Source organism: Triturus cristatus, chromosome 7 (assembly GCF_964204655.1).
Source record: "Triturus cristatus chromosome 7, aTriCri1.1, whole genome shotgun sequence".
In the NCBI taxonomy this organism is placed as follows: Eukaryota; Metazoa; Chordata; class Amphibia; order Caudata; family Salamandridae; genus Triturus; species Triturus cristatus.
Genome location: NC_140590.1, coordinates 936613428 through 936632500, shown reverse-complemented (window position 1 = coordinate 936632500; position 19073 = coordinate 936613428). Strand labels below are relative to the sequence as shown.

The window sequence follows — 19073 nt, the reverse complement described above, 5'->3', positions numbered from 1 at the left end:
TAGGGCGGCGGAAGAATGAGGTATGAGGTGTACTGAACCCTTGGCAGTCTTGATAGGAGACGAACCACGCAATCTGCGACACTGGCTCCGGGCGAATAAGAAGGAAAAATCTCGGGCCTTGTAGTTAGCATGTTTTATTTAATGTTTCAAAATTAAGCTGTGCTGCACGGTGATACACAAATGAAAAATCCCTACGCATAACCTCCCCTAACACTTTACGACGCCCTCAAGAGCGAAAAACTAGCGTGCACTATTGAGTGAAATCAAAGTACAAAACCAGTGAATGGTGTTAATAATGACTACTACTGTTAAACAAATAAACAACTGTGAATAAAGTGCCCTTTCACGAGAAGCCGCCACTTAGTGAGAAGCCCCGTCACCACAGCCTTCTGACAACCCCGGGGCTCGGGTGATTCTTTGGCAGCGCGGCCTGCGCCTGGCACGGGCGCCCCCTCGTGGCCCAGGGGTGAGGGGCTTTGGGAGCGGGGACAGGCCATGGGTGCGGGTAGCCAGCCCATGAATAGACCTGCACCCGCTGCCAAGGACAAGCCCTCAAATCTGGGAGTGAGAGGATCTGTGCAGTCAGGATCCCCTGAAAGAAGCTTTACGCTGGCGCTTGGCATGGAGCCCCTCGGGCCCGGCCCCCGCCCTCAATGCCAGAGCATCCACCTGGGCCAAGGCCGGCGCCAGACTTGCATAGCTTTGAAGCGGAAGGGAGCCCCGCTCCGGGGCCGCGGCGATGGAGACACCTCGGAGCCTGAGCACAGCGTCTGGGCGCTGTCCCCCACAAAGAACTTACCGCTGTGAGTAGTCTTATAGCGCCTTTCGCCTTATTCACTTCTTTTAACGGTTTGGGGCACTGTGAGTTTGGTATACTGTTATGCTGACCGCAAGTCAACCATTGCCATGCTTGTGAACGGTACCGTGGCCACACAGGGACTGCGAATGAACCCCAGGGCGGCCACTACTCAACACCCTCTTTTTCTGAGCTTGGAAAGAGTGAATCCGCGAGGCTCGTCCCGCGTTCCCTCCAGACACTCACCCGTCAGCACGTCTGACCGGAAGGAGTGGGGAAGCGTGCATGAACAGCGCTTCGCCGACTGCTCGCAGCCTATCTTTGCTCCTTGTTTTAGCAGCTTGATACTGCGCCTCGAAGCAGCCCCCGTGAACGCCGAAGCTTGCTGAAACCTTGCAGGGCTGTTACCGACCGAAGACGCCGTCCATCCTCCCGGGCCCGGACTGCGCACTCGCCGCAGGGGAGGCGCTTCGCTGTCTTTTGTTGTAGCGCCTGCAACGAAAAAGAAAATGAAACGGCCACAAACACACTTTATTTTTAACTATCGAATGCTTAGTGTCTTTTAGATAGGATCGGGATGTTATTTATTTATTGATCTCGACATTTGCAGTAATGCTATGTTTAATAATTCTTGTATTATATTATACTGTTATAGCAAAGAACAAGAAAAAAATAACAATCAGTCTCGTTTGCATTTTTCTCTTGGCTTGTCTTTAGAAGAATCATTCGTGCTTTGAAGATACATTCGCTTTGATTTTATGTAAGTGAGGCAGCATTTAAAAATTAGAAAAAGTTTACGATAAAATGGATTTTGTTTGCGAACACTCATTTATAATCTAATAATAGTCAAATAATTCAATTGAATTAACCCAACCAATATACATTTAGTGCGCTCGGTTGGGAAAGACGAAGCGCTTCCCATAAACAATAATACTTAACTATAAAGAAAATAATTGCAAATTCACCCACCTCGAAATGATACCACGCAGTTTGCTCGACATGCTCATAACGAATAAATATACGCCAAGGCAACAAGCCGCCACAAAGTACCTCCTGGGCATCGTCCCTCGCTGATGTAATATCCGTTTCCTAAAAATCAAAAAAAGAAACAGATGTTATTCAAAACATTCACGTTAAACTTATCCGAGCACACATCTATAAGCTTCACCCACTCAGCAAAATGTCATTTAAGGATTGGCTATGAAAACTGATAAGACTACAAACACTCCCTTCTTCGGTGAAGTTCAGCCACAACATCTCAGCTACACACTTCACAATCCGACAAATGTAAAATAAACCGCAGGGCGGTGGGGCGGCTGGGAGACTCCGTTCTACAGGGAGGACTTGGTAACTGTTTCAGCAAAATCTAACTTGTCCCTTTTACAGCAGTAAATTTGCTTGAAAAATACAAATCCAATGTCCCATGCTGCCCCTTGCACGGTGTCCTGTCAGAAAGTGAGAATAAAAAAACCCAGATCCGATTTGTAAAACTGGACACTCATATTGGTAGCCATGGACTGCACAAAAATATTAGTTACCTATTTTTTTATCACTTAATCACTGTATGAGGTACCACAGTGCCGTGGAATAGACCTTTCTGCAATGAAACTCAAACTAAGTTATTTTCTCGGGAATTTTATCCTGCCTTAAGTTTGTAGCATTCTTCTACAAAAGGTGTTAGTTTGCACCCACGTAATAAATATTGACCAAACATATCTTCTTTTAGACCCGAAGTAATTTACAAATCATTACTGGAAGTATTTTGTATTGAGAGAACTTCCTTATTCGACAAAAAACGTTTGGAGATTTTATGTGGGGGCTTCAAGGCGCTAACCCTAGAGCTAAACTGACACGTCTTGAAGATTCCGAGTGATTGGATCAATTTGTCTTTATTTTTAGTGTCATAGTAATATAATAATGGATATAGCGCTTCATGAGGCGCTTCTGAGCGCAAAAATAACAGGTAGTAAATGCCCCCAACCAAAGAAATTTGAAAATGGGAGGTGTGGCACATGAGCAGTTTTATTTGTGACAAAATCTTGTGTGTTCCTGTATTTGTCCGACTGGCTGAGGCTCGAAATACGAACCCTGCTGTTGGTTGTAGTGCCGCAAGACTGCGCAACAAACACGAGAGGTGGGAGGGAACAACGCGACCACGGCAGCGCTTTTCCCCTCCCTCACACGTCCAAGGGTGACGGTGTGTGCCCTGACAGCACCCACAACCTTTGGGCTGCTTCCTACACAACCATGCGCGCCCTGATGGCACAGCACGCAGTGAATATATACACCCTTTGTCCAAGCGATGACAACAAATACCCCTTGCACAATATAACGCACTGCGCCCTTTGTGCGCCGTCGCATTGAGCTGACTGGAGCGCGAGCTGGTTTGTTTGGCTATTGAAAAGCCACAATGAGCACCCACCAGTGCCGTTTTGCAGACACATTCCTATCACATTCTTTACCAATCTGCAGCATTTTTGCAGAGCGGATCTAAGCAACGGAGCCGTATTCATTTTTCGAGATGTGCAAAGTACATCTCTGTTTTTGAAAAACATGTTCTCAACCTCCTTAAGTCAGCCTCTATACCCACTCCTGTTACTTTGTGTTTGTAGCAAGCTGCTCTTGAATTGTGCTACTTTCTGCCCATCGAACTATTTTCTTTTAGAGTCAAAACGGCATCTAGATAATGCGACAGAACTAATGAAATATGCGTGCCCGGCTGCATTCTAAGCCATTACACTCAAAATCCCGGCGAGTTAGCGAGCCAAGCATGTCGTTTTACACCCAACATGGCTGCACCTATACATTGTTTCACATTCGAGCCCCACCATTGCATCAAAGCAAACCACTCAAATTGAAAATGGTAATATTTAGCTCGTGCACTTTAAAAAACCTGCACTTTAAATACATTTAAAATTACAAACTCGAAAAATAATCAAAACATTACATAGGCCATGGTAATACCCGACAATGGCATAACTGTTCCCCAAATACATGCGCCCTTTTTGTTTAGATTTGATAAACCGTTTTTGGCCCGGGTCCTGCATTCTGTACTACTGTTCCCCAGGACCTCATCCGCCAGACACTACTACCACTCACGCAGCCAGGGCCGAGGAGCCGGAAGCATGTTCTGCAGAACGTTGTCTGTGAAGGACACCCTGGGCCTTGGAGTACACTTCGAGTTAGAGGTCAGCTCCAGATCGGATGCTCTCTTTGGTCAGGACAATATCTGTCCTGTTGGCTGCCTCAGCATCTGCATTTCCTAATGTTTGGAGCTCCTCCTCGCCTGGAGTCTAGGGCTCAGAGGTAAGTACACCTTACTGCCTTACAAAGCCCCTTGTTTTCTGGATCTACAGCGCCTTTCCCTCCAGTGACCCACCTGCTGTCCCCACTCCCTTTATGTCTGTGCCCCCGAACATCCCAAATGTGTAGTTCATGGTATCTTCGGGAAACTTTTCCAGTTTTCTGCTCCCCCTTCCCAACATCATACGGGGATCCCATAAATGCGGGGGAAGTTTGATAAACTGGAGGACAAGAATTCATTTGTATTATTTTCATGATATTTATTTGTGTGTTTGTCTGTAATGTTGTGTTGTCTATATATTGAATACATATTCTACACATTCATAGAAAAATACAGCTAAAGTGATGTTAACAAAAGAATGCAAAACCACACAAGGTATGAAAGACCAATACATAGGTTCTGTTAGAGCCCTAAATCGCCCCGCTTTCATCAATGATCTGCTCATGACATTACATGTATGCCAACAAAACTGACATTCTTGGCGACATTGCCAACATTATCAGCAATAACATAAAACAGGATAGTAAGTCTGGTCAGGTTTGTTTTACTAAAACTACCACTCTTCTATGGCTCCACTATTCTTTTTCAATCCAAATAACAGAAGAACATGTCCACCACTCAAATTAATTGAATATTTCCCAATACTAACTCCCCTCCACCTCCTCTTTACTCATCCCAAACCCCCTTCTACAGCTATAAACTCCACCCAAAAACATTCTAGACCCTTCAATCTTCTATGCCTCCACTATTCTTTTTCAATCCAAATAACAGACCAACATATCCACCACTCAAATTAATGGCATATTTCCCTATACTAATTCCCTCTAATCCTCTTTGGGTTCCAGAGTAGCACTGTTTGCTCTTGCTTCATGCTGGACAAAGAATCCATGACAGCTAAGAAGCGAAGCGTCCTTCTGTTGAATACATATTCAAGGAAGCTTGTTCAACCTTACGTATTTTGGAATTTACCACACGGCATTCGGAGATTTTGGTTTCTCTTGAGGCAAGATCTATTGCCGCTTAATTCTCTCTTGGCTAAATGGTATGGGTCTTCCCCCGTATGTAATTTTTGTAATATGTCTGCACAGGATTGTACTCACGTATTGTTTATTTGTCCTGCATTGCGTTCATTGCGTTTAAAGTGGCTACGATCAATTTGTTTACAATTGGGAATTCTTGATGCGAATTCTTTTTTAAAGGCTTTATATACTCCTCCCAATGAAATGTTTTGCTTCAATATTTTTAACTTTTTTAAAGGTTTTTTAGATATTTATTGATGAAATAAGGAGGGCTGTGTCGTAGTATGTCCTTTTTAATGGAGAGTGTTGTAATTGTTTTCTTTTCTTTTTTATGATGGAATATGTAAATGTATTTTGTGCATTTTGTTTATGTGGCCCTCTTCGGAGTGCCAAAACATAATAAATAATTGAAATAATTAATAATTCCAGAGTAGCATGCTACTCACCGAAAAGAGCTTGAACACCTCATCAGGGGTAGGAAGCGATATATAAATGCAAACCTTTTCCCTCTTCTATCCTTCTCAATCAAAATAACTCACTAACATATCCACCACTCAAATTACTTTCATATTTCACTATACTAATTCACCACTAATCCTATATGCGTTCCGGAATAGCGTGGTACTCGCTAAAAATGCACTTCAACACCTCATCAGGGGTAGCACGCGCTATATAAATGCAAACCTTTTCCCTTGTCTATCCCTCCACTGTCCTCTCAATCCAAATAACAGACTAACATATCCAACGATCAAATTCCTTTTTTTTATTTCACTTTACTAATTCACCACTAATCATTTATGGTTTCCAGAGTAGCGATTTGACGCATCGGCAGGGGTAATAAGGGCTATATAAATGCAATTACAATATAATACAATTCTCGTGAAATTTCGGAAGCTTCCAACACTAGCACATACTACATGAATGTCTAAGAGGTATCATGTCTTCTGCAACACTGAGCTTATTTGGGTCAATACTTTGTTCAATAGATGTTTATGGGTAAGTGACCTGCATCATCAAGAGTTTGTGTCTAGGTGGTTTCACCATCAGGGGTAGAGGTTTAGGTCATCTCTAATGCCCAGCCAACTTAGGCCTCCCTCTGACACTTCCTCAAGTGGCCCAGCCCTCTGCAGGCTGAGGTGTTGTGACAAATGGAGAACTGTGTCTCTTGTCTGCATTTAGACTGTGGTTAATGCCCCTAAATAATGCACACAGAGAGAACAGTTGCACTATTGTCCCAATAACTAAAACAGTGTGGCAGGCATTAAATACTGTCTAGTCATGTAACTCTCAACTAGTGTGGTTGAGGATGCATTTGACAAGGCTTCCTAAAGTCTTTATTGCAAAGGGCAATGTCCCTTTTCTCCGATCTTGATTTGGAGAGAAACCTCATTGGACAATCCGGGATGTACCCCAAATCACTGCCTCATTAGAGGCCCTTGATTCTGCATATGCTGTGCAACTATGCCTGGAGAGGACAATTTAAGACGCGTCTCTAAAGCCAAGAACACAATTTTGCACAATGAAGGCAGCTGTCGCTGCTATATCTAACAAAATAACCAGAAGGGTTGTCATGAGGCATGTAGCTGGCTAATAAACTGGAACGTTTGTTGCAAACAACAAGAGAGAGAGGGAAAGCGATATATGTAATATATACAGGAACACTCTCAGTCCCTCAAGGTAAGTATCATCAAGATCAACAAAAGAGTATGCCTTGCAAACTAAAAATTGTAGAGCATGACAGGAATATCCGAATTGGATCTTAAAAAAAGGCTTCACTCACCAACTTGGTTGGTGACATGCTTCATCATAGGGCCCCACTGGGAGAGGCCGAGTGCCACCCCGGTGTGCTGCGACGCCAGAATTACTGCGGAGCTGGTTTTTCATGTGTGGTGAGTGGTGAAGAAGTGAATCTTAAAAGTATCACATTTGTGGAAAAAATAAATAGGTGCTAAGTGTGAAAAAGATATAAAAAGAAGATAAAAAACGTGTAAAATACTATGTACACGTATCATCTGGTATCCCTCTTGTGTGGGAGGAAGCAAGTTTATTCTGTTTTGGACAAGACAAACAAAGACACACATAGAGAGGAGAACAAATAAAATTGTTAGCCATGATCCAGTCCGTAACATTGCAGATGAAAAACGAATGTTAATGCTCTACGCAGTGCACATAAGCAGTAATACTTAACAATACGTGCTGCTTATGAAGAATAAAGTGCACTATAGATGATCAACAAATATCGATTCCGTGTTGGCCCTCCCGAGGCCCATGATGTAGTTAGTGACTACATCTTATGTGAGATATATATACTTTTTCCTTTTCTTGTTACTTTGCCATTACTAAGTGCCCAAATGCGCTAAATGTTTGGAGCTTTACGCTTAGTTACTCTCATATAAGTTTCTGCTTATCGATAAACCTCACGATGGGCATATCCTTTCGATTCTTTTCCAACACGGAATCGATATAGTGCACTGTATTCTTCATAAGCAGCACGTATTGTTAAGTATTACTGCTTATGTGCACTGCGTAGAGCATTAATCTTCGTTTTTCATCTGCAATGTTACGGACTGGATCATGGCTAACAATTATATTTGTTCTCCTCTCTATGTGTGTCTTTGTTTGTCTTGTCCAAAACAGAATAAACTTGGTTCCTCCCACACAAGAAGGATACCTTGTAACGCCCTGAACGTCTCAGGATCGTTTAACAGACACGATAATGAGGACGCAACCACTTGTGAAGGGTTTGTTATTTTAATGAAGGCAAAACTAATACAAAGAATAAACAAAAGTTATAGTCACTGGAATCCTCCAGGCTAAGTACGTTACCAGCCCACAGCACGGATGGTCCTAACCGTCCTCTGCATATACGCCGATCCCGGCGTATGCCAACAGAGGGCAGAAATGAAATGGCCGACAATGCCAATCGGTAGGCTGTGAGGGGCACGAAGAGTGTTGGGGAGAATCGAGGAGTCAGGGAAACACCCAGCCGGGGTCTCTACCTGAAGGGAGCAGCCGCTCAACCTCTTCCTCAGACTGCACCGGGACGCTGAGTCACCTCCTGGTGATGCGTCACCGATACCCCAATCACAAGCAAGAAGACTGAACCGAGAGCAGCCGCTCGATCGATCCTGTGGACTTCCGAGTCTGTAACGCGGCAAACACCTCCTGGTGTGCGTTACAGCTGGCAGTCCCTGTATCTCTGGTCGGGCTGGGAGTTACGACTCCAACCAGCAAAAGCGCCACTGCGCCTTGACTCAGCCGAGTCAAAAAGCGAAGCTCAAAGGTTGACCGGTAGAGCTTCCGGGTCCTTCACAGGTGACGATGGGGCAAGACACGGCCCAGGGAGTAACGACTCGACCTACCTCCGTTCTTGCCTTACTGGAGCACCACTCCGGAACACTGCTCTTCACGAAGCAGGTACGTCGGTGTAAACACAATATCCGACAGCGTTGTACCTCCCGGTTCCTCCCTTTATAGGGCGTGTTTTCCTTGAGTTATGTAACAGCTCTCCTGTTTACATAAGGGAGTGTTTTCCTTGAGTTATGTAACAGCTCTCCTGTTTACATAAGGGAGTGTTTTCCTTGAGTTATGTAACAGCTCTCCTGTTTACATAAGGGCGTGTTTTCCTTGAGTTATGTAACAGTTCTCCTGTTTACATAACCTCTCAACCGCTAAGCATCCTGGGAGATGTAGTCCGTTTTCGCTGGTTACCGTTTTCCTCCCCTCGCATGACAGGAATTCTTGACATACCTGATGATACATGCACATAGTATTTTACACGTTTTTTATCTTCTTTATATATCTTTTTCACACTTAGCACCTCTGGTCAGGGTGGGCCTTAGCGCGCCCAAACCGCCGGGGTCAACACCTTCCTTGGTCCTGAAGAAAGCCTCTTTAAATCACAAACACATAGGCAGAAACATGTTGACCACTTCTTATAATGGACTCTGCTGAACAATCTACTCAGTATCCTGTCCTCCACTTGTTTTTAATGTGTCCGATTGGCTATTATTAAATTTATTTTTGACACAATCGTGATACTTTTAAGATTCACTTCTTCACCACTCATCACACACGAAAAACCAGCTCCGCAGTAATTCTGGCATCGCAGCACACCGGGGTGGCACTCGGCCTCTCCCGGTGGGGCCCTATGATGAAGCATGTCACTAACCAGGTTGGTGAGTGAGGCCTTTTTTTTAAGATCCAATTCGGATCTTCCTGTCATGCTCTACAATTTTTAGTTTGCAAGGCATACTCTTTTGTTGATCTTGATAATAAACTGGAACAACTACACAGATAGAAAACTGAGAACATAATGGAAGTTAAAGTCAGGAGATGGAACTACACAATGGTTAAATATTCTGTACATCATAACAAATGATGCCTTCAAAATGTGTTCCCACTTGTGCATTGAATTACACTAGGCACCTAATTCAGCCCACACATTTGATGAACACATAGTCAGCATGGGGCATTACAATCAAGCTTTTTATTCACCTTGTGGAAATGTTGGTGTCTCAAAATGAGATTAAAGCTATCCTACACACAATCATGAGCAATGATGAGCAGATAACTGACCAAATCATTTGAACAACAAAATATTCACAAGTTTCTCATGAAGAAACCAAAATACATTAATTAAAGCAAAGATGAAGGTCTCAATAGTAAAGAATGACAAGTGTTTCCCCCTCACCGGTGTCCCATTAAACAAAAATAGACATAGGGAGGAAGTAGAAATTATTAAATAAAATGTGATGCACTAGGGGGATACAAGCTACACCCGACTGAGCAAAAACAGAGGTACCACTGAATAGATGAACATCAAATAGATCTCTTCCAGTATTCTTCATCTAACCTTTACGGGATTAGGTTTCAGAAGAAAACACAACACCATTCTTCACCACGTGAGGCATTCAGGTTTATCATGATCAACAGGAAATGGCTAAATAACAATGTCAAAATACCTAGGGAAACACAACAGCTTAGATGGAAGAATATTGCAGATTATTTTCATGAAAAAAAACTAAATTCCAAGAAAACGCGTGAAAGTAAATCAATCTAGATATGATCGTCAGAAAGGAGAAATAGTTTAAAAGTATCATTCTGCAAAACACCCCTTTCCAGGAAATTGATAGCAAAATAGATCCCCCAACAGCAGAAATGAAAGCTTTAATCACACTCAGTCAGCAATGAAATAAAAATTTTAAAAAACTCAGAACCTTCCGAGCTCATACGGGATATAAAACATCTCATTAGAAGTAACTGGTCGAGAATACTTAGGGCACTAGTCTAAATCTGGGCCCAGTGAAAGCAGTTTCTGGAAATAATCTCACACCACCTGCGTCATGCAGGGGACATTATGGATATAATGTTAAAAAACATAAAGTTTGAAAGAAACACAAAAGGCTGTGCTAGCCAGAACATTAAGACAGCACCTGCTGGCCGAATAAAAAAAACAACTGGCAAAGATCACATTGACAAACAGCAAGTTAATCCAATCTGAATATGATAACCAAGTTGCTCTGTTATTCTTTACGAAGGACAAAAGCAAATCAGCATCAATATATTCTAATAATTTACAATTTAAGATACCATACATGTAACACATTCTACCAAAAATTACCCAGCTTCAAAATCTTCGATTATTTAGAAATTTGTTACAAGAGGGAAAAGTGAGGCAGACTACAGATAAGTGTACAAGAGAACACATTATCCAGTCACTAAAGAGGAAGGTAAGTTGTGTATTGGGGGGAACGTGAAGCGGAAAGCTAAAAACACACGCTTAACACTCATGCCAACGTTATAATTTCTCCTACAAAATCAAATCATAAAATCACTTTAGAGAAATAGACATCAAGCACCCTTTACATGGTTGTGGACACTGACAAGCATACTTTCTAAGCAAGCTGATAGATAAATGCCAACAGAAAAACCGTACTGGCTAGCAGAAAGGCAAGATTTATTTGTATAAGAATGGAAGCAAACAATATAAGAGCTCTTCCAGTATTTCAGACAATTTTAAGACCTATGAGTGACCCATCTCTGTCTTTAGCGCAAGACCTGAAAATGGCTGTTCATATAATAATAGGTTGACCCTTTACGACATAAGCCATATGTAAGAACAAAGTTTCAGCTTGGTTTATCAAAGGTTGAGCTAGCCGTGTTATTTGTATTGTCTATCAATCTTTAACTACATTAAGGAGAAGGAACGTTGAAAAATAAGGATAACAAAAGGAAGCCCCGCCAGGCCAAAACTGATACTGTGAAAGCATACTTTGCAAAAGAAACAACTTCATCACTTTGCATACAGTGTCCAGTACATTGGAAGAAGAACTAGGCTAATAGTCAAGCCTCGCTCTACCTAGAAATTACAATGGCCTACCAAAACCAAAACACATTTTGACTAAAAGATAACCAGCATTCATAGTGTTACTGGACAAAAATGGCCTAGCCAAACATTCAAAAGATAGATTTCAGACCAGGCTCACATAATAAATTAGGCACTTTCAACCAGTTGCCATTGAACAAGTTCTTGCTTGCTATAGTGATTGCATGTATATAGCATGCACAAAAAATAGACAACATTCTGCTGAGAAGACTCCTTCCAATTCTGATACTGAGAGAATGTACCAAAATAACTATCCCCGGGAATAACAAAAGTTAGAAACAACTATTTTAAATCCCTAAAAGTATTTTAGACTCAACATTCCTAGCAAATTGTAGACACATTCCAACAGCCAATTACAGGTGAAAGTTTTGGAACAGGCGGCTACTAATCAAATTCAAAATCAAAATAAAAGAAATTATTTACACAGAAGTTGATAATCAGGCTTCAGAACTATAAGAGTCGGGAATACATTAATTCAAGTAGAAGAAAACATGTCAAAAACAGTAGAGGATGGACAAATTACATTGAAGATACTGCTCAAACTGCTCGTTCTCCAGTCCACCCAACCCTCGGACTCAGACAATTAAAGATGCAGGAATTTGAAACAAAGCCCTGAAGTTTCTTTATGGGATAGATGGCTTTTACAGTTTACCACTCAGGATTATATACCAACATAGTTTAAGCAAAGCCTAGTTCCACCCTGCTCAAGGGCCCTCCTTAACCTGCATGGTTTCTCTTGATTTGACTTTTAAAAAATTCACAGCATAGGCCTTCCTACATATGTTCATGCCAAACATGTTAGGATCACAGAGTATTGGGAACAAGACAAGAACAGCAAGACAAAACTCCAAACTAGTTTGAAAGAGGGAGGCAGAAAACTGGCTGATTTAAATGAGCATAAATAAATAGGCTAGTGTGGGAGCGGGCATCGAATTCAAGAAAGGCACAATAGCAGACCCCTCCTCTCTGGAATGTAGACCAGACTACCACATACAGAAATATAACATGCCATACATTGTGCCCGAAATATTGTTTACAAAAAAATCGTCCAATTGGTATTTTCTCTTATTTACTCCAATGAAGTGTAAACGATATGTAGGACACCATATTTATGTCACACGGTATTATAACAATCATATTCTGGTGCCACTCTCCCAGATTACAATAAAGGTAAACTATTGGGATGCCCCTTTATTGCCACACAGGCCATTCAACTACATATAAGAGCAACCAGCAATGGACGTTAAGCCATACTTAAACAATTCCCAGTTTACTGGAGTTTTCTAAAAAAGAAAATTACATCTCCTACTAAAAAAAAAAGAAAGAAAATCACCTGCAAAAAACAATAAAAAGCAGCAAGAAATTACAAAAAAAAAACGAAAAAGGACAATAGTAATATATAGAGGAAAGCCCTTATACTGGTTACTTGCCCAGAATGAGATCTGATTTAAATTCCTAACAAATGTGTCCATTAAGCCACCTTCAATACTAAAGACTCATCCCAATCACAGGCAAGCCATTGCTCCCAAGTCCAACACATAGGCACATAATGCTATTTACTAACTCATTATCACCCCCACTTTCAAGCAAAACAGAATAGACGTTCTTACCTAATCCTCTAGGAAACAGCAGACCAAACTGAGAGAATTCTATTTTAGGATTTATTGCTGTAGAAGAAACAGAAACAAGATGAATCAACAAAAATATCTTTGCATATGGTGTACTAAGTATATATTTTCAGGCAGCATTGAAAAACAGTTCCCAGCGTAGAGGTATCAATACACATTTGAAGTCCAATTTGGAGTTTTGTCCACTGACCACCAAAATGCTATTGTGCCAGAGGCCGTTTATTCAAATCTATAGATTTCCACCACATGGGTGGGTATTTATTTTACCAGTAACAACTCTTGCAAGCATGTGGGGGTAAATGTGGCAGAAAAATGTACATGATGGATTTGCCATGATGGCATGGTGGACACTGAGTCATGAATGTTGGTACATAAATTATAAACCCGAAGTGATGTGTGTTTCCAGTACCCCAATGTTTGAAATGGTTTACCATGCAACATTTCCATATTTTACATAGTGGTCTTGTGCAGAAGTGACATTGACGGGAATGTTGGCTCGTTGGTAATCCTGAATTGGGTAGTTGGCATCACACTAGGGGCTTATGTATCAAATACCGTTGTTGCGATTCTCAAATAGCGATTTTTAAGGAATCGCTATTTGAGAATCGCAAAACGGGATGAAATAAAAAATTTGTAAATAATTTGCGGTTCCTTGGCATTCCTTAAATGCGCTTAGCAAATTGCATATCGCAATTAAGGAATACCTTCCCATTCATTCCTATGGGCCAGGAGGCCCATAGGAATGAATGGGAAGACATTCTCAATTTGTGATGCGCAATTAGAGAATCGCGAAATGAGAATGCAATTTCAAGTGTGCCAGGGTGTCAAAAGGACACCCCGTTGCACCCCTGAAATATGTATGTGTGCACATGTGGTGCGCATACATGCCCTAAGGGCATGAATGTGCGCCACATGGCACTTGATGCAAAAAAGGTAATTTTTCAAAGAAATCGCAAATTACCACCAACTTGAAGTTGGTGGTAATTTGTGATTCCTTAAGGCCAAATTGCCCTTTTTCTGTGCTTCATACATTGCATTTAAATTATAACAATTTGCGATTCCTTAAATGCAATCGCAAAATAGAGAATCGCAAATTTTGCGTTTCTCTAATTTGCGATGCCCTTCTGGGATGATACATCCCAAAAGGCCTTTACCCGTTTGTAAATGGGCTGATTCTGAGAATTGGCCCGTTTGCGAAAGGCAAAAGGGCTTAGTACATATGCCCCATAGTATGGGAGCATCATGGCCACCAGGTAGGTGTTCTTAAAGACAGAGCCAGTGGTGGCCCCATCAGCAGATACACAATTCACAATCCACTGCCCAAATTATGGGGAGGCAAAATGATGACGAGTGTGGAAGGAACATCTGCTTTTTTTGTGAATCCACCCTTACCAGCCTCCTGTAGGCCATTAGTAATTTATACAGTGCATCATTTTGCAGAGGAGTTGCTGAAGGCACGAGTTATAGTTACTTGAGAGAACTATAACTGGTGAAATTCTGTGTTTTTTAGAGTTTAGAACGTTATGTTGTTACTGAACATTTCCCCTAACTATAAAATTACTTTAACCTTCGTTTTTTCCAGTGACTTTCCAGTTTTTTTTAACATAAAGAAGTATTTTTTTTACCATACATAAAGCCAATCCCCCGTCGTGCACAGCCTTTGGCCTGCAGCCAGCCCCTTGCAAGCAGCCAACCCCCATGACAAACATGTCCTTTGGCTGTACAGCTTGGGGTTTGTGGGGTTAGCCAGCATGCCAAGCCCAACAGCCATTCCCGGCAGGCACCCAAACCTCTGGCTGTGCACGGCCGGGGCTGGGGGTGTGTTGACCAGCAGGCCACGCCCAACGGATATCCACCACAGGCAAGCCAAACCTCCCATCCCCCCTTCGCACCCAACATCCACCTTATATATGAAGCAAATCTATCATCTTTCTTTAGAAATTACCAATAATTTTAACCAATGCACACTTCAATAATGACTTAAAAATATTTAATACATTCTTTTTGAACTACATGTTTGTAAAAACAATTTTACCCAGTTTTTATTATTACATTTAGGGGGTGAAAATGTGAAAATAAACAGATATATCCTTTGTTTAAAAAAAACTATCTTTCTGACTTCCAGAAGAGTCCAGGGGGCTGTGCAAACTCCTGCAGGACTCCCGCTGGATTGCGTCACCCCAAAAATACATTTTTGATAATTTGACCCTGAGGGGTCCTTCCTGTACCCCCACACAAGGTTCAGGGGTCACTGCCCCCTTACACCTTTTTTTTTTATTTTCAGGCCACGGGGACCGAGTCCCCAAGTCCTGTAATGGCAGCCACAACATTTCTCTTCATAGTGCGGCCAGTCAATTAGAGTGTGAGCTCCCGCAGGACTCACACAAGTGAGGCAGCTGATGGGGTAAAAAAAATCCTCAGCCAATCAAATCACTCTTTTATTTGAAGTTGTCTGTCTGTGAGATTCCTGCGGGAGTCTGCATACCCTACTGTTCAGATATCTGGACATTTTGAACCTTAATTACTCAAACACTACTGAACAGATTTACATAAAACCACAAAAAGCACGCTTTCAGGGTAAAGATCTAGCTTTCTACCAAATGTGGAGCAATTCTGTAGTACTGTTCGAAATTCTTTATGAAAAGTGCCAGGGGAAATTGAGAATGGGATCCCCTTGCCCCAAGCCCCAGCTACAGCTCGCCCCTGAAACTTTCCAGGAAAGAGCTGATGTGGGTGAACTTTTTTTGGGAAAGATTTGTGAAAAATTGTCAATCTGCGCCAAAGATATTAGCAAATTAAAAATTCAGTTTCCTATGGTAACTAGGTCCTATCTATACCTACACAGTGGCGACTGCCACTGTGCAATATGTAGATCCCCACTTGGCCTCGACATGTATGTTCACATCTTTGGTACGAACATACAAGTACATATGTAACTCCGTAAATATCCTGATGAATATTATCATCAAGGCCATTAGTGAGATGGAAAAGGTAAGTCAAAAGATGAATGCTTATAGTGTCTTCTGCCATTTTAGGTTGGTGCTCTTGGCTCTAATGTGAGGTAAGTCCATGTTTCTGGGCATTTCATTTGGAGAAACGTGCATACAAGGCAGGAGCACATATATTTGCCTGTTGAGATTTCTTTGGAATGTGTTTGTCACAGATTGCATTATGGGAGAGAGTTAGAGTGGTCTTTTATATTCTGCAGGAAGCCAATGGAGAAATGATTTATCATCCTCATGTTTTGCTGTCTTGTGTTGCATATTTGAAAGTTTTAGTTTGTTTTCCCTTAGATCTGTGCTCATCACATTGCATTGTTGTAATCCATATCGTTGAAAAATAGGATGCAGAATATTTTATCTGTGCATTCTCATGCGCAGCAACAGAGAACAGAGGATGGTATTAGTGTAATCTCCCTTGCTAAAGTTACACATCTAAAATTGGTTCATTAAGGAAAAACGAAACGCTATATTTTAAAGTAGACTTTAGTAACTGGGAATAGCGCCTAGCCTACGGCGGTAAGCAATGTGAAGGACATTTGGTTGAGTAGTAAAGAGGATTCCCATCAAAATGGTTTGAGAACATTCACTATCCCATTAGCTGTATGTGAGTTATGATGTGCTTTCATGAACATTTTTGATTCCTGAACATAGGAACACATGTTCATCATGTAGGTTTGTATAGACGTGCTTTGTAGCTCACCTGGCCAAAGACCTTTACCAACAGGTGGTTTGTGTAATAACAAACATTGTACTATTAGGTGCAGAGATAGTAGTTTTCCACACATATTTTCTTTTATGGTACATGGTGGGTAAATATGCCTATGGTACTGAATAGAAATATGGAGCACTGAAAGAATTCACATTATCTGGATTTGCATGAGCGACTATGGAAATGTCTGTGAATGCATGTTGGTTTGAAGATAGAGGGAATACATATCTTTAACCGTTTCTGGACTTTATTGGTCTCATTCGGGGTTCCATGGTATGATTAAACGGGATGCAAACCTTTCTGCCTGATTCTAAATCATGGATCATACACAAATTGTGCTTAGTACATGTTTATTTTAAATCTGCATGTACAATTTCCTCCACGTAATACTGGAGGAATTTGTGGGATGAAAACAGTGGGCAAAAGAGAATACTCTGTGGTAATACCGGTCTCAAAATGCGTTACAGCACACTATTCCCTGTTTGATAGAGAAAACACAGAATGTATCGCACAGAACAGACTTTTCCTTGCCTGTCTGTGGGCCCGATTTTTTTACACCACGTCTCAGATTTAGGCATATATCAAGATCCTCTCATCCTATAATGCCTCTATCCTACTATTTTGATCCAAGCCTGATTCACTTGAGGTAGGGCACGTTCAGCACAGACCTATAGAGAAAGATCCCAGCCTCGCCTTTACACAGGGGCTACTCAAGGATGAACCCTGCACATCACAATTCTCTTTAAATATTCCTGGTCTAGAGGGTAGGGTGGAAGGACCAAAACGTCAAGACTTTATACCGGATGTCTGATAACATATGAAATGCTCTTTCTTCCAGCAGGCTTGCAGAGGAGTTATCAAAGGTATGCAGACTACCACTCTGGGGAAAAAGAAAATATTTGCAAATTCAATCAACCAGCACAGAGCGGCAGTTTGAATCCACACTCTGGGCTGGGTTTCCGAGAGCAAGCATGGCAGATTTCAAAGGCCACATAGTGCAGAGCGGACCAGGGATGAAATGGGAGTTTGATGCCCTGCCCTGTTCAGTACATAGGTACAGAACATGTGTCCTATGTCAGTCCAGATGAGTTGTGTCCAATGATTGATAAGCATATAATAGACATACAGATTCATTATATGTAGTTATTTTACGTGTATAGCCTCAAAATCTAACATGCCTGTGGCACGCATAAACCAAATCCTGTCAACTTCTAACCTAGAGAATTTTAAGGTTCTATAGGCTCCTTGTCTCTCCCTGTATCCTGCAACTATGAGCTTGACCCAGAGTTTAAGGAGTCACTGATGAACTGACCATCTGCCAATTTTCTAATGCTTCCATCTCTTCCATGCCATTTTTCCTAATGCTTATCCCTGCCATGCCATTTTCTGCTGCCTGTCAAATGAAGTGAGGCCTGGGAGGGACATAAGAGGCTTTAAAGCATTTAAGAAACAGATCTCAAATCAACTCAGAATCAGATTGACTAACACATTGACAGCTGATACTAACTGCTGGGCAACAAACCTTCCAAATCCCCTATTACCCATCTTCATATTGATCTTCATGCATTTCTGGCAACAGCAGCAACAGTACTATCTTGAATAAGAAATACAATTTCCACCCTCTATTGAATATACCATAATTGGAACAGAGAAGCAAGTGGCATTCACATAAAGATGTATGGTATAATAACGTAAAAGAAATCACGGTGATGGTTGATCCACCAAACTTGGAGCGAACCCTCTGAGCTTACCCCATGAAAAGCAAAAAGGATGGTGAACATCCAGCAAAGGAAAATACACTCAGATCTTGGGGTTGCAGAAATGGAATGAGGTGTGCTCATTTACTGGTCTCTGAATATAAAGGCGCACTGCAACGGTGTGTAAAAAATATACAAGGTAGGAATACTAGAAGATTGATGATGAAGATAAGACTGGGAAAAGTCCTTAAATGTATTAAATGGAAGATAAATAAGATGAAGTGGTTAAGTATGGATAATACTCTCGTCTGTAACTTTGAGACTTGGACATTTCTACCCCTTTGAACACATTTCTGTGCATTATGCACATATTTTTAACCCCTAGAAGGGAATTATTTTCAACTGTTTTAGACAGCTGCAAATACGAAAAGTTTACGTAAGTTTAAAATTGACGACATAAATATTGTAAACTAAAGTATAGATTGTCTATGTGAAGTGAAGCCCAGGCTCAAGACTGAGTGTTAACTAGT

The 19073-nt window shown here is 41.5% G+C and overlaps 1 long non-coding RNA gene across 1 annotated transcript in view; it reads left to right on the top strand.

The window, feature by feature from the left end:
• Positions 1-489: 489 nt before the first annotated feature.
• The window catches only part of LOC146810879 (uncharacterized), a 126090-nt gene continuing 107506 nt past the window's right edge, over positions 490-19073 (top strand). Inside the window, exon 1 of the long non-coding RNA XR_014966641.1 lies at positions 490-803. This is a non-coding gene — a long non-coding RNA (uncharacterized LOC146810879). The remainder of the gene's footprint in view (positions 804-19073) is intronic.